Source organism: Anomaloglossus baeobatrachus, chromosome 2 (assembly GCF_048569485.1).
Source record: "Anomaloglossus baeobatrachus isolate aAnoBae1 chromosome 2, aAnoBae1.hap1, whole genome shotgun sequence".
Lineage (NCBI taxonomy): Eukaryota > Metazoa > Chordata > Amphibia > Anura > Aromobatidae > Anomaloglossus > Anomaloglossus baeobatrachus.
The window spans coordinates 304,808,746-304,826,289 of NC_134354.1; the positions used below are offsets into that span (position 1 = coordinate 304,808,746).

The 17,544-nt window shown below is 42.1% G+C and overlaps 1 protein-coding gene across 3 annotated transcripts in view; it reads right to left on the reverse strand.

Moving 5' to 3' along the window:
• GRM4 (glutamate metabotropic receptor 4) overlaps window positions 1-16,893 on the reverse strand; it is a 760,688-nt gene extending 743,795 nt beyond the window's left edge. The window contains exon 1 of one of the 3 annotated variants that reach the window (XM_075335864.1): window positions 16,117-16,893. The gene's annotated coding sequence lies outside the window, so the exon portion shown is untranslated. The remainder of the gene's footprint in view (window positions 1-16,116) is intronic. The other 2 variants (XM_075335863.1, XM_075335865.1) reach the window with 2 other exon arrangements.
• Between the last annotated feature and the right edge of the window lie 651 nt (window positions 16,894-17,544).

Sequence of the window (17,544 nt, forward strand, 5' to 3'; positions counted from 1 at the left end):
TGGTACCGTTAAAAACGTCAGGTTGAGACGCAAAAAATAAGCCATCACTGAGCCTCAGATCCTGAAAAATGAGAACGCTACGGGTTTTGGAAAATGGCGCAAAACGTGCGCCACATTTTTTGGACAAGCTTGTGATTTTTTTTAACCCCTTAGATACAAGTAAACCTATACATGTTTGGTGTCTACAAACTCGCACTGACCTGAGGCATCACATAGATATCTCAGTTTTACTATATAATGAACACAGTGAATAAAATATCCCAAAAACTATTGTATGATCACACTTTTTTTGCAATTTTTCCGCACTTGGAATTGTTTTGCTGTTTTCCAGTACGCTATATGGTAAAACTTATGGTTTCATTTAAAAGTACAACTCGTCCCGCAAAAAACAAGCCCTCATATGGCAAGATTGATGGAAAAATAAAAAAGTTACGCCTCTCGGAAGAAGGGGAGCAAAAAACAAAAACGCAAAAACGAAAAGTGCCCGGGGGCTGAAGGGGTTAATGGTTAAATTATTATGTAACCCATTAATAAACACCGCGGCCTTTATTCACCAAGATATGTTTTCTGTGTTTTTATTGTTAAGTTATATTTAGCTGAATAAGGGATGTCTATGGCGTCTGCGATCCCATGAAAAGACCCCCCCTTTAGAGCGTTTAGCGTGGGGGGACTCATGGGTTCGCGTCGCCTGACACGTTAATTCTTGTTTTTAATGGTTTTGTATTCATTAATTTGTACAGTAATTGTGGTTGGTATGGTCTGTTCTGCACTATTTCTTCCCCCCCGCTTTTGTTATGTTTTATGGTACTTACCTTCTAGGTGCTTCTGTAGCCAGTCAGCTGACTGAACAGATTTGAGCAACAGATACAGGATTGGCTGTTGGCTTTTGGCGGGAAAAGCAAACTATAAATAGACTGTCATCTGGTGTCAGGTGTCAGTTCTGACAGGAAGCGGATTCAAGCAGCTCCCCGCCCGCCCCCCCTCTTTAGGTTTAAGTCACGGTTTTATTAGTTGGGTAGTCGCCCAGCTAAGCCTGGGTGGACAGTGTTTTTTCTGAGATATTGGAAGATTAATTATTTATACAAGAGGTTATTTTTTTGGTCTAATTTATTTAATGGTTAAAATTATTATTTAATGGTTAAAGTATTATGTAACCCATTAATAAACACCGCGGCCTTTATTCACCAAGATATGTTTTCTGTGTTTTTATTGTTAAGTTATATTTAGCTGTATAAGGGGTGTCTGTGGCGTCTGCGATCCCATGTACAGTGTATCCACAGACGGGCCTTAGGAGGAAAGGATAGGGGCCAAACAAAACCCTGAATAGGTGGAAAAATAAAAAATCAACATGTTAGGTTGATAAAGTATTTTTCTGAATTGGAAGTTGTGTTTAGCTATTAATATTGCAATACTTATACCTAGTGACTGCAAAAGGGTTAAAATTCCTGTGCTATAGCTTCCTGGAAATCACAGTGAAACTCTGTCTTCATCAGCTCCCAGGGGGATCAGAAAATAGGCTTCACCAGGGGGCGATCACTTCACAGACTATCTACATATCATCTATCTATCTATCTATCTATGTATGTATGTATCTATCTATCTTATATCTATCTATCATCTATCTATCTATTTATCCATTATCTATCAATCCTTCTATCTATCCCTCTATCTATCTATCTTATATCTATCTATCCCTCTATATATTTATCTGTCATGTATCTATCTATCCTTTTATCTATTTATCTATCCATTATCAATCTATCCATCTATCTATCCCTCTATCTATCTATCGCTCTATTTATCTATCCATCTATCTTATATCTATCTATCTATCATCTATCTATATATGTATGTATGTATGTATGCATCTATCTATCTTATATCTATCTATCCATTATCTATCCATCTATCCCTCTATCTATCCCTCTATCTATCTTATATCTATCTATCTATCCCTCTATATATTTATCTATCATGTATCTATCTATCTATCCTTCTATTTATCTATCCATTATCAACCTATCCATCTATCTATCTATCTTATATCTATCTATCTATCATCTATCTATCCCTCTATCTATCTTCTATCTATTTATCTATCATATCTATCTATCGCTCTATTTATCTATCCATCTATCTATCTTATATCTATCATCTATCTATCCCTCTATCTATCTATCTTATATCTATCCATCTATCCATCTATCTATCCATTATCTAATCATCCCTCTATCTATCCTTCTATCTATCTATCAATTATTAATCTATCCATCTATCTATCCCTCTATCTATCTATCTATTTATTTATTTATCTATCCTATCTATCTATCTATTATCAATCTAACTATCCCTCTCTATCTATCCATCCATCCATCCATCTATCTTCTATCTATCCATGAATCTTAAATCTGTCTATCCATCCATCTATCTTCTATCTATCTATCCATCAATCTTAAATCTATCTATTTATCAATCCATCCATCCATCTATCTTCTCAATCCATCCATCCATCTATCTTCTATCTACAGTATCTATCTTTTGGCTGTTTATAATAATAATAATAATAATTTATTAATTTATATAGCGCTGTTAATTCCACAGCACTTTACATACATTCGCAACACTGTCCCCATTGGGGCTCACAATCTAGAGTTCCTATCTGTATGCTTTTGGAGTTTGGGTTTACATATTTATATATAAGTAATACAGTGTGTCCACCCATATCCTGTCCACCGCCATTAACTTGAGAATGGCGGCAGCTATAGGAATAGAAGTGGTGTCTAGGTATAGTAAAGTAGCTATGCTCTATGCTATGAAACCACCTACAGCGCCACCTGGTGGAAAACAACGAAGTTAGCATTTTTATCTCAAAAACGGAACGAGATAGAGAACAAAAAGTGAATTAAAAAATTGTAGGGCATCATCAATTCAATACGAATCAACACCTTGCATACTGAAATGCTATGATTAGAACGTGTAAAACTCACAAGGCTGCGGACGTGAAGCGATACCTCATGGAGACCTTCCTGCAAGTCATTGGGTATGGTGACTGTATGGAGTGGCCTCCACGCTCACCTGACCTGGCCCCATTGGACTTCTTTCTGTGAGGTCACATCAAACAGCAGGTGTATACGGCCCCTCCACCAACATTGCAGGAGCTACGACGACGTATTACAGATGCTTGTGCAAACGTGTCACCTACCATATTGCACAACGTGCAGCAAGATACAGTATGCTGAACAGAGTCCAGATTTGCATTGGATGTCATGGGTTTCATATCATAGCATTTTTGTATGCAAGGGGTCAATTCGTATTGAATTGATGATGCCCTACAATTTTTTAATTCACTTTTTTGTCTATGTCGTTCCGTTTTCGAGATAAAAATGCTAACTCCGTTGTTTTCCACCAGGTGGCGCAATAGGTGGTTTCATTGCGTAGCGCATGGATACTTTACTATACCTAGACACCTCTTCTATACCTATAGCTGCTGCCGCTGTTCACAAGTTAATGGCGGAGGACAGGATATGGGTGGACACACTGTATACTGTTTGAATAAAGGCCCCAGAGTTAGGCATCATTTGGTCATTCATTTTTCATGTTCATGCTTTATGCATGTTTTTCACAGATAGAACATGTAATAGTCTATAGTGCAGTTCACATTACGTGTTTTCACAAGCCAAGTGTCCTGAATATCGCAAATGGAAACTTCAGCATTTAATCCGAGTGATAGATCAAACTTGCCCATTCAAATAAATGGAAAAAAAACACAGACCATGACATGTGTGTGTTATCTGAATGCTGTCCACTGTTTAATGGGCAGGAGAAGCTTGGACATTAAGTTACTCTTTTCTCTATGAAGGAAAAACAGATGCCACATTGATGGCAAAAATGGTCACATGAAAATATTTAAAAATCTGATCCAGCACGCTGGTGAAAAATAGTCAGTTTCTTTTTCTCGAATGTAGAAAAACAGCATCTGAATGAGGTCTTGAAAAAGACCTGTAACTTGTTAAAAAAAATACCGTAAATATCTTTAAAAAAAAAAAACCTTGAACTCCTGTTTCTGCTGCTCTTTTCCATTTTGTGCCGTGCCACTCCATTGCAGAGATATTCACACTTGTTGCTTTTGGAGAGCAGTATGTGAAATCTCTGCTTTCAGACCAGCTGGGCATTTCTTCAGACTCTTCTCTGGGGTGTGTGCTTTGACCCCTCCCAGATGTTGCCAATCACAGCTCGGCAGATGAGCTAACAGTCTGGCAGTCTCAGAAGCTGCGGAGCTGTGATTGGCAATACCCGGGATCGCGGGGAATAAGCACATGACCACATGTATACAGCTATTGGCTGTTAATCATTATAGAAATGTATCTGCACTTCTCAGAAATGTGTCAAATACTAAAAATGAAGATGCAATGAAGTTGAAGAGTACAAAACAATCCTGGGATCATTCATCTTTGATGAGCATTTGTCATCCATTGTACCTTTTTCACAATGTCCTTGAATGTTTGATAGTTGTAAGAGAGTAAAGCGGGCTTTACACACTGCGATATCGCCCGAATTTTGTCGTTGGGGTCACGGTTTTGGTGACGCACTTCCGCAATCGTTAGCGATATAGCTTTGTGTAACAGCGTTCAGCGATGTAAAATCGTCGCAAAAGCGTGATTTATCGCTAATCGGCTACACGGGTCCTAATTCCCAAAAATCGTTACTTCAGCAGTAACGAGGTTGTTCCTCGTTCCTGCGGCATCACACATCGCTGCGTGTGACGCCGCAGGAGCGAGGAACGTCTCCCTACCTGCCTCCCGGCCGCTATGCGGAAGGAAGGAGGTGGGCGGGATGTTACGTCCCGCTCATCTCCGCCCCTCCGCTGCGATTGGGCGGCGGTTCAGTGACGTCGCTGTGACGCCGCACGGACCGCCCCCTTAGAAAGGAGGCGGTTCGCCGGTCACAGCGACGTCGCCGGACAGGTAAGTATGTGTGACGGCTCTGGGCGATGTTGTGCGGCACGTGCAGCGATATGCCCATGTCGCGCAACAGATGGGGGCGGGTACGCACACTAGCGATATCGGGACCGATATCGCAGTGTGTAAAGTAGCCTTAAGGCTATGTGCGCATGTTGCGTACTGACCCTGCAGAAATTTCTGCAGCAATTTAAAGAGCACACGTGCGCTTCAAATCGCTGCAGAAACAGTCCATAATGAAAAAAAAAAAGCTGATTCCATGCGCTCTGACTGCAGCCCCTCCCATAGACAGGGCGGGGGATGCAGGCAAAGCGCAGGAAAGAAGAGACATGTCACTTCTTAGAACGCACGCTTCGGGCAGCAGCCGAAGCGCTGCGCTCTAATACGCCACGTGTGCACGGCTCCTGCACAATCTCCATAGATTGTGCAGGGGACGCAAGACGCATGCAGTTACACCGCTGTGCAGATTGCAGCGTAACTGCATGCAGTTACGCAACGTGCGCACATAGCCTTAATGTCTACCTTATGCTTGCTACACTTGGCCAACAAGGTTGTTGGGATCATTAGGTAATGAATAAAAGTGTCATTTATAAACATTGCCTAAATAACTGAAATGTAAGCTGACATGGTTTGCTTTCCTCAATGGCTTAATGTTTCCAAAAAGAGATTGGATCCTATATGTGCCAGGTCTCATGCCTAAGGATATTATAAAGCTTTGTGTGAAGCTCATACAAAGCAAGGCTGGACAAAGTGGGCAAAACAATGGACTGTGGGCCCCAACATGCCCTCCCCTGCTACCCTGCCCTCTTCTCAATATCACCGCTATCTGCTTCCACAGGAGGTAGATAGTGGTGAATACATTGATGGAGGACAGTGCCACTGGCTCTGTCTTCCACTAATCAACATGTGGGACAGCAGACACGATAATGTCACATCATTGTGCGTGCTGTGAGGACCTTCTTTAAACTGGAGACCAGAGCAGAGGGCTGGGAGAACAGGACTAAGGTGACTTGTGGTGAGTTTTTTTTTACATGTATATGGGATTTGGGAACATGGGTTTGAGTGTATTTAGAAGGCTATATGAGGGCTCATCCTGTATATAGGAAGGCTATGTGGGGGAACATTATACATATAAGAGGCTATGTGGCTAAGAGGCTCATTAGGCATATAGGAGACTTTGTAGGGCGTTAATTATGTTTATAGAAAGCTATATGGGGTTTATAAAGGATAAACGAGGCTATGTGGGGGCTCATTAGGTACAGTTGAACCAAACGTTTACATATACTATCTAAAAAGACACATTTGCATGTTTTTCTCACTATTTGACAAGAAATCAGAATAAACCTTTCCGTTTAATGTCAATTAGGAACCAAAATTATTTATATTTGTCAAATGCCAGAATAATGAGAGAGACACACAATATTTTAAGGCATTTTTATTACTTTCTGCAAAGTCAAACGTTTACACATATTTCATTAGTATTTGATACCATTGCCTTTAGTTGGTAAGAATTTGGGCCCATTCCTCTTGGCAGAACTGGTGTAACTGAGCCATGTCTGTAGGTCGCCTTGCTCGCACCTGCCTTTTCAGCTTTGCCCTTAAATTCTCTATAGTGATGGCCACTCCAAAACATGGACTTTGTTATCCTTAAGCCACTTTGTAACTAATTTGGCAGAATGCTTTGGGTCATTGTCAATTTGGAAGACCAATTTCTGCCCAAGCTTTAGGTTCCTGGCTGTTGTCTTGAGATGTTGCTTCAGTATTGCCACATAATCTTCTTTCCATGATGCCATCTATTTTGTGAAATTCATCAGTCTCTCCTGCAGCAAAACAACCCCACAACATGATGCTGCCAACCCTGTGTTTCACAGTTGGCATAGTTTTCTTAGGCTTCAAAGCTTCTCCCTTTTTCCTTCAAATGTAACAATGGTCGTTAAGACCAAACAGTTCAATTTTAGTTTCGTCAGACCACAGGACATGTCTCCAAAACTTAAGCTCTTTGTTCCTGTGTGCATTTGAAAACATTAAACTGCCTTTTTTTTTTTCTTTTGGAGTAATGGCTTCTTCCTGGCAGAGTTGCTTTTTAGCCCATGTTGACACAGTACTCATCTCATTGTGGAATAATGACATAATCTTACCAGCTTCCACCAGCATCTTCACAAGATATTTTGCTTTTGTTCTTGGGTTGATATGCGCATGTCTGACCAAAGCACATTCATCTCTGATAAACAGAAACTGTCTCCTTCCTGAGCGGTATGATGGCTGGACATTCCCATCTTGTTTGAACTTGCGTATAATTGCTTGTACAGATGATTGAGGCACCTTCAGGTATCTGGAAATTGCACCTGAGGATGAACCAGACTTGTGCAAGTCCACAATTCTCTTTCTGAGATCCTGGCAGATTTCGTTTGACTTCCCATGCTACACAAAGAAGCAGTGTGTTTCAGGTGTGCAGTAAAATACATCCACAGGTGTGTCTCTAACTAACTCAGATGTTGCCAATAAACCTTTCAGAAGCTTCCAAAGACATGACATCATCATATGTATATGTAAACTTTTGACTTTGCAGAAAGTCATAAAAATGCCTTAAAACATTCTTTCATTATTCTGGCATTTGGCAAATCTAGTACAAATAATTTTGGTTCCTAATTGACCTAAAACGGGAAAGGTTTATTATGATTTCATGTCAGATTGTGAGAAAAACAAGCATATGTGTCTTTTTAGATAGTGTATGGAAACTTCTGGTTCTGTATGAGGAGGCTATTTGGGGGCTCATACTGTACACAGACAGTGTGTCAGCATGCTAATTTCTGCTCAATATTAACTGATAACATTTTAATTGTTATTTTATACTAATAATAATTGTATCAGTTAATATTGAGCAGAATTAATTTCAGATAATTTGTTCGGTTCTCCACACCAGTCATGTGGCCCCTCAGGAAAATGAATTAACACCTCCCCCCTCCTACCCCGAAGTAAAGTGATTTTTCTGGCAGACTTTTGTTGTCTAATACCGTCTAATACCGTGTTTTTCCAAAAATAAGCCCTCCCCAAAAATAAGCCCTGGCAAGGATTTTCAGTATTTTTGAATCAAGGCTTAAATATAACCTCTACCCTGAAAATAAGCCCTAGTCGCAGTTCAATAATGAAGCTAATGCAGTAAAGAAAGTTAAAGAATACTGCAGAACACATGATTATAGACAGCGGACATCCCGCAATCATTCTCATTTGACGCCGAGCGGTAGGCCCTGCAGTGGATCGCACACCGACACACATCAGATCACCCACACAATCACCCATCAGATCACACACACACACATTCACCACATCCAGCGATACCGATTTCTTCTAGCCAGCAGAATCCTGACATACAGAGCGGAGGAACGCAAGGACCTACGGCTGCGGATGGAATGCTTACAGGACCTGCGATGCGTAACTTCGTCCTATCTTTCCCTGCGGCTGGAGGCATTCTATACCGCCCGATGTGGTGAGTGACCAGTGAGTAAGTGTGTGCGATATGATCAGTGATTGTGTGTGTGTGTGTGTGTGTATGAGTGTGTGAATGATCTGATATATGTAAAATATATCTTTGTACCGTGTTAGCCAGTAGAGATAAAAAAATTGTTTAAAATTGATCTGATATATGTGTGTCGGCCAGAGGCAGGGGAGGATGGAGTGCAGGATACCTGCTGAGAGGGCCTGTCGATCACAGGAAGGACCTGGGAGCCACACAGATGTCTTGGGTCTGGTAAGTATGAGTCTCCTGGGAAGAGGGGTATGCTTTTTTTGGGGGGTAAACTTTCCCCTAACCATGTTTCTCCAAGAATAAGACCTACTCCAAAAATAAGCCCAAGCGCTTTTTTGGGGGCAAAAAAAAGTATAAGACAGTGACTTATTTTTGGAAAAGCACAATAATAACCCCTTCAAAATATGGGCTGCAAGGATAAATCAAAAAATTTCATACAGCCTGAAGATTGATTCCAAAAGTCTTCAAAAAGGACCACCAAGAGAAAAGTGGTAAGCTTTTGCTCTTGTTTTATTCCCCTGAATATTGGTTTGTTTGGGTTTTTTTTTTAGTTTTTTAAAGCTGGTGATATAAGAATTGAACACGTCACCAATTTTCTAAGTAAATCTGTTTCTAAAAGTGCTGTTGACATGAATTTTTCACCAGTTGTCGTAACAACCCATCCAATTCACACAAGAAAAGAAATGAAGCCATAGATGTCCATAAAATCAGTGATGTGTAATAATGAGAAATAAGACAGGGAAAAGTATTATACACGATAACTGAAATTTATTTCATACTTTGTACAGAGGCCTTTATTGATGATGACAGCTTCAAGATGCTTCCTACGTGCCATACAGGAGGCATGTAAAATTGGTGGAAGAAGGTTGAACTTGATGGACCTAGGTCTTTTTTTCAACCTATGTAATTATGAATTAATTTTAGCAATCTAGTGTTAGGACTAATTAATTTCAGTGTTGTTTGACTTAATTTCAGCGGACTAGAGTCTTAATTGTAAAAGCTGGTCTAATTTCTAAATAAATTGTAGGAGCTGGTCTGAGGTCCAAATTAACTTCAGGGGGGGTCTAACACTAGGTCAGATATGTTCAGAAATATGATATCTTAATGAGTTTAGCAGACTATGGGTTTTGAATAAGTTTAGGGATCTGGTTTGAATCAATTTAAGGGTGTGATCGTTTTTTCCCAATTAAAAAGTCTTGATGAAAATTCAGAAATTTTCCAAATTTTGAAATTTTCCAAATTTTGTGAAGACTTTCACTTGATCACAGAACCTTGATTTTATCTTTTTTTTCTGTACAGGGAATTTCAATACAAGATTACGGTAATTAGCATGGAAATGTAAAATGTATTCTGCAGTTTATCAATTACTGTACATACATATTGAGGAGTTCTTTCAAAAATGGTGCATTATCTGTCTGCAGGACATTGTATTAGTATATAGTGGTACTGTAGCTCAATTACATTGAGGTAATGGGACAGAGTTTCAATATTACATACAACCCTTGGACAAGTGTGGCTAATAAAATAAATAAAATAAGGATAATAAAATAAATAGTTCCTCCTGATTACCAAAAATGATTTCATGAATAAAGATCCATAATACCTGATAATTTTATTGTTACTGAACCGTAAAGGAACCAGACATCATTGGCAGGAGCAGCAGGGAATCAGTAAGGTGAAAATATCTTATTTGATTATACTTTTTGTAGAGCATGCTGGATGATTTTTAAAACAATTTACAAGTGGAAAACCCTTTAAGATATGGGCTGAAGCTTTATTCACACATCAGTATTTGCGATCAGTATTTCATCAGTATTTGTATGCTACTGTGGCGCCCCTGAGGCTTCCGTCGCCACAGAGACATTGCACCCCAGCAGAGGTGTGATGTCCCATCCTGGGTAAGGAAAGGAGGGAACGCCGGTCCACAGGCAAATTCACACTACACCCATTGTTAGGTACACACAGGGACCAGGGACAGTGGCAGCAACCCTCCCATGCTGCATGCTGGGAGGGGCCGTAAGACCCATCCCTGCTCCCATAGGGTGGTAGCTTAGCAACGGGGGTGGGAGGAGCCACCCGAGAGCAGAGTAGACAAGGAAGGTCAAGAGAGAGAGTTTCAGTTTACCTCAGGGAGGAGGGGAGTGAGGAAGTCTGCGGGAGGCAGAGAAGTGAGAAGTGTGAGTCTGCAGAGAAAGCTGAAAGGAGAAGTGCTCTAGTCAGACAGGAGCAAGGAAAGAAAGAGACACTTCCTGGTGAAGACCCTGGGACTCAGAGGGTCCAGGTGACACCAAGCAGAGAAAAGAAGGGATTCCAGGGCCACTGCAAGGCTTACGAGCGCAGGGCCTGTTCCACAAAGTCATTCGGTGGAGGGATCAAGCTGCAAACAGGGGACAGTCCCTAGAAACCGGAGGAGGAAAAATTATCTCCAACAGTAAAAGCCGAGGCCCAGGGAAAGTTGCAAACTCCCTGGGCCACAGCCCACAGCCTTCAGAAAGGGGGTAAATAACCGACAGGCGAGCCCCCGGCCCGGAGGCTGTAGTGGAGGCCGAGCCAGGTTCATCCAACAAGGGCAAGGCTTAAGGAGACAGCTGAAGAAAGGAACACATAGAGGGGTGTACCGGCTTTTACCCCCAGATCTACCCAGGATCGGCGGAGGTCCCTGACAGTGGGTCTCAGCAGTCCAGAGGCACCAGTGTGCACCTACCAGGAACTGTGAGTAAACATCTTGAAACTGCACCCTTGGTGTTGCCTCTGTTATTTCATCTGCATAGACTTCCATCACTGCATAGACACTTACAAGCACCAACTGTGCCCCGGGGTACCGCTCCACCTGTGGGGAGCAGGACCATCCAAGCTGCCATTCCACCAGCCCCGGAGGCCCCATACAGCAGCGGCGGCTTAATAGCCGCAAACCACAGGTGGCGTCACGACAAATATAAACTTTAATCACCCCCAAGACACTGCAGCCATACTAATTGACCCCACCAGGGCACGGAGTCGGGCCCCGCCACCACTGACATCCCCCGGACTAGTCCGGCCCGGCACCGGGTGTCCCATAGCCCTGGAGTGGGTGAGTCACTAACACCAGGAGACCTGAGGCCACAGTCGCACAGCACACAATTATAAATTACTCATTTGTAAGAGTGCGACTCTGACTGGCAAACTGACAATTTAATGATATGTAAGAGTGACAAGTAGCTGCAGCATCTAATATCTTAAACTAATAGTAAAGCTAATCAAAAAACCTTCCTTTTCCTTTGTCCTAATGGAGCCTGAGGCAACTCCCATTTACTTCCCTGACTTTACATCTCCATGGTAACAGACTACAAATAAACTGTGTGTAGTCTGATTATGCAAGCTTATTTCCATCGGTTTTCACCTTCTTGCTAACTCAGGAAATGTACATGAATAATACATGCAAGGTAATAATACGTTAAGGACAATGAAATAAAAAAAAGAATGACATGAAAAAGATATCGATATAAAAGTGTACATAATTATATCTATTAGAGTATTTTTTTTCTTTTCCATTCAGTGACTGTTAAGTCACTGCCAGAGTCTGCTCCAGCAACTTCTGCTCTGATCGCCAGGCGACGCCGTGTTCCTGCCGTGGATGGCGCTGGTGATGGGAGAGGAGTCGATGCCAGCGGCACCGGTGGGCGCAGGCTCCGATCATCCACTAGGCTGGGTTATCTTTGGATCTGCAGTACCGCTGGCTGACTGTGGGTGGCATGTGTTTTCCAGCTGAAGTTGCCAGCGTTCAGCTACAGCCAATGGGAAGACACCACACCTTTCTTATTCCCCCTCCTGTCACATGACCACTGCCAGAGATAGTTCTGATTTTCCTGGCTCCTGTTACATTCTATTCTGTTTGGTGATTCCTGTGTGCTGACTTCTGTGTGTTTTCTGACTACCCTCCTGCCTACTGTTTTTGTACCTTGCTGCCCGATCCGGATTTGACCTCTGCTACGTTTGCTGACTACGTCATTGCCTGCCAATTCTGTCCCTGTTCCACAATTCCTGGTTTGACCCTGCCTGACTACTACTCTCATCAGACTGCAGCCTTCCACAGGTAGTGATCACCAGGGCCCTGTGTAATTCCAAATCCCTGTATAGGGGTTAAAGGGTTTCAGGGTTCTGGGGGTCCTGCTTGGTGAGTGACTTCCCTCTAGCCTCTCCATTACAGCCGATCTGAGTCTGTGGATCTAGGCAGTCGTTACAGTGACTCAACACCTTTCTATATGGATGAACAGAACAATTGTGTAAAATAGGGAAACACGAACATAATTAGGTGTAAATAATGAAATTAAGACATCGATTGGTGACCACGCTGAAGCCAGTGATCTACAGCGCTAGCGTAGGACTACGGTGATGTGAGTAGGAGCAATATGTCCTGTCTCGCGCCTGGTGTCAGTGAGATGGCCAGTAATCAATCAAAAGAGGGAGAGAGGTCCTAAGGATGGAAATGACCCATTGTTGTAGACTTGTGTTAGGTGCTCTAGATAGGACAAATTACCAAAAACTTAAATTGTATACTAATAAAATCATCGTCTGTAAAAAGAATATATAATGGTATCCATGCACTTATCTTTTAGTGATGAGCAAGAACTACCATGCTCGGGGGCTCAGTACTCGTAATGAACAGTTGGATACTCGGATGGCTGCGACTCGAGCACCCGAGTATAATGAAAGTCAATGGGGAAGAAGATTAACTGGAAAAAGACTTGAGTCTCCCAATGATTCCATTATACTACAGGACTTAAGTCATGGCCATCTGAGGATCCATCTGCTCCTTAAGAGTACCGAGCACCCGAGCATAGTAGTATTCACCACTTTCACCTTTCAATTACCTACATGAGTATGTAAATGGTAAAGATGGGTTAAACGTGCTGACAGATTTGCTTTAGTAGAAAACTTTCTATTCTAGGAAGCAAAGTACTGAGCAGACTAAGCATTTTTATAGATCACACTTTGAAACATAACTACATCATTTACAACATTACCTCCTAACCACATTACCCAGGTATTTAATAGTGAGTATATACTGATTTTACAACGGGTCGCAATCCCTTCGATTTTCCATGTAAAATCCTACCTTTTACAATTCGCTCCTATAGTTTGAAATAATAGTAACATAGACGGACTGGGAGTGTAAATGGTGAAAAAAGTGAGATCCAGGCATCTAGAGAAATGTTATAGGAAGCTTACATCTGTTGGATCTGCTTACCAGACCACCACTGATTTCCAGAGTCAGAAAGAGGCCACACCCCTTTGGCACTGCACAGTGATTTCTGGTGTTTTAAATCTGCCCCACGATTTGAAGCTAGACCTCATCAATATGATTTTCTTACACTGATCTGTCTGAAGCAAGAAAGTTTTCAGCATTGTGCGGACTTAAACGTTACAGAATGACACTCAGTTAGGGGGTGATGACAATGTGTACTTGATACAGCAATATTGTACGCAGTAAAAGTGCTGGTGCTAAAGAATGCTCCCAGAATGCAATCTGCAGACATTTGCATTCCTTGCCCGTCCACACCACTAAACAAAGCTCCCATGTAAATATTCCCATATAATCACATCAAAAACTAGCATCTCATAATCTGCAGCCAGAGGATCAATCAGCTGAACATTAAAGGGACAGTGCAATCTGCTGCAAGGAGACTACACTGCCGGCTATGGAGGCATCTGTACACAAGACTTGTACCCAGAAAGGGAAAGCAAAATGTGTCGCCAGTGCTCGTCAGACAACAAATGGTTAATAAAAGTCCACAGCTCACCCTGCTGTATGCATATTTCCCAGGTCCTATGCTGTGTAATGAGCGTTCATCATAACTTAGCAGTATGAGCTGTAACATCCATTTATCACACACAGGTCATCATGTTTGCCAGTATCTACTGCTTTTACAATGATTGATATTGAGGTTATGTTTTACTTGATTTCTTAATCTCAAATATAAAAATAATTTCAAGAAACTCAAATTCAACTCAAAAAGAAATTCAAGATGCCGTCTGATGCCATCACTTAGAAATAAGATATCTGGAGTTATTTTCCAGCAATAAATCATATTCAGACAAGAAAAACATATTAAAATGTGTAGAATCCAGAATGATCTGACATTTCTCTAGAAGGTTTCAGTCTATACAGCGCCTAAATACTAAAAGTAGTATATCACTCAGTGCACCCTGACAAGGAGATGAATCCATGGCCATATACCTATGGGGTAATGTTACTGCCCTCAATACTGGAATCTGCACCCAACGGCTGGTTAATTGCCCACCGTATTCAGCTCCTATAAATCTGCTGCAAAGGAACAGGTTAGATTGTAATCAAGACTTCTTGCTGCCAACCACAGACTGGAGAATTCTGCCCTAAAGATGTTAAATGGGTGCAATTCAGAGGAGCAGATGAAAATATTTAACGCACAGGAAAACATAAGGGGGGTGGAGGGTGTAAGGAAGATGAGAGGGAGAGCTACAGAAGAAGCTAGAGAGAGGTGCACACAATGGACAGGGAGTGCATGGGATACATGGAAGGGGAAGGGGTGATGGAGATGCAGAGCACAAGAACAGGCAGGTGGCAAAACACACTATGCAATGGAAAATGGGAGCTGAAAGTACAGTTACAGCAGGTCACAATGCAGATAAGTAGGGCAGAAATGAGACTGGGACTCAGTGCTAGGAATAATGAGTCCAGCAGGCAGGAGGATTTGATAGGGGAATGTGCACAGATCAGAGGAGGTCTGTAAATAGGTGGACAGGTAGACTAGATGGATAAATAGATAGATAGATAGATAGATAGATAGATAGATAGATAGATAGATAGATAGATAGATAGATAGATATATAGATAGATATTACATAGAAAGAGACAGACATATAGGTAGAGATAGATAGATAGATAGATAGATAGATAAGAGACAGAGAGATAGCTAGACAGACAGATAGCGAGAGGGAGAGCGAGAGATATGATAGGGATTAGACAGAGAGAGATAGAATAGATAGATAGATAATTGATAGATAGATAGATAGATAGATACATGGATAGATAGATAATAGATAGATAGATACATGGATAGATAGATACATGGATAGATAGATAGATAGATACATGGATAGATAGATAATAGATAGATAGATAGATAGATAGATACATGGATAGATAGATAGATAGATACATGGATAGATAGATAGATAGATAGATACATGGATAGATAGATAGATACATGGATAGATAGATACATGGACAGATAGACAGGAAGACTATGTAATAGGACAGAGGTAAGTATCACAGGCTGATGTCTGGCATGAGTCACAATTCAGAACCATGGAAAATAGGTGCATGTCTCAGTCCCCAGCCCACACCATGGAGCACATCTGCATCTCCCAATCCTAGCGATGGGAGCCACATACATTTCTTGTGAATTCAGTCTATTTTTCTCCTTAATTCCACCTCTCTTTCCAGGCTTCTCTCCTTGCTTTTGACTTTCCAGGTAGTAAAGATGCCTACAATAATCGGATATGAGTAGCATATTATGAAGCAGAATCATTCAGGGATATTTCACTGTCATCAAGTTACAATACAGCTATTTCTCCCAGTATTCCATGTATATAAGTATCCCAATAACTCACCAGCATTAGACTTTCCAGACCATACTGCTCAGTGGTCATCTTCTGTAGGAGGGGCTGGAGATAGATGGATTTCCCCTTCTCCTGCAGCAGTTTAGGGGTTCTGCATACCCTTTAAGTCTCTGAATGCCCCCTGAGCATGCATAGTAGTCCAATCGGTGCAAGGCTGGTCCAGTAAATGTTTCAACTGCCCATAGACAATATATGGAAGTGACAAGACCTTCCCTCGGGTCCCAGGGAGAAAAACGTTTTCTTATTGATCTGGAGCAATGTGGCGAGCCTGGAGCCTTGGAGCAGCCAGTTTGCCCAGAAGGAGCTGTCCACTTCGGAGTCCTGAATGAAGATGTCGAGGAGCTGTCCTCCAGAAGCAGTGCTGGGCGCTCATCAGTGCCTCAGACACTTTGATTAGTATCCTACTACTCACAGTGTACTCAATAGCTTGTTACAAGACGTCCTCTGATCTGTGGAACTCCTGCACAGCTTACTGGTGTAGAACGGTAAAGGTCTTCTCCAGCTCCCCCACCCCCAGGAGAAGAAGGTTGTCTACAAACCAACGATGCTCCTTCTGTGATCTGGAAGCACCCACCCTCCTTCTCCTCCTCTTAGAAGGCAGGTCCTTCCCTTCCAAGCTTTACATTCCTGTACTCTTACACAACCATCCTTTGTCACCCCTCCTCTCCAAATGCTTATTCTCTACCTCAATGATTGGATTAGGAACTGTCCCATCTTCATGTTGCTGCCGGCTGCTGCCCGGCTCCGGCTACCCTGTGCTCCCTTGATGCCAGTATGTGTGAGCTTTGGGCTTGTGCTCCCTGGTTCCTACAGAGCTCGCAGCTGCTCCTGTCACCTGCAGTGAGGAGCCAAGCCTAGCTCTGTGCAGCTTATCACACGCCACATTTCTTCTCTGGTGACAGCAGGACCCCCGAGAGACGGGTCACAGTGGGGGCAGGGGATGTGTGGGAGGTAGACCCTCTGCCTGACACATAGCTCTCTAGGAACGGTGGGCAAGGAACCCAAGTGTCAAGACTAGTTGTCATAGTCGACCACCTAAAACATAAGAATGTGGGACAACTTGCAGGAAGGATTAGGATGCACATTGTAGCAGGCGGTGTAGAGCCGCAGCAGTGATCGCCTCTCCCCAGTTCCTGCCAGCTGCTTTGCTCTACACTTGCAAACCTTTTCTTTCCATGATTTCTCTAGCACTTTGCTTTATCAGCAGGCTCCTTTTTCAGACATGTCCTTATATTTTTTATTACTGGCTGGGTCCTATTGTAATGCAACAGTTGGTCCTGAATTTTCCCAATGAGGCAATGCAAGCTGTGGATAATAATGGTTTTGTAAATAAATGTCTTCAACAATCGAACCAGTAAACAAAATATTATCAAATGAGGATCATTTTGTCTTATACTATCTTTGTAATTATACTTTAGC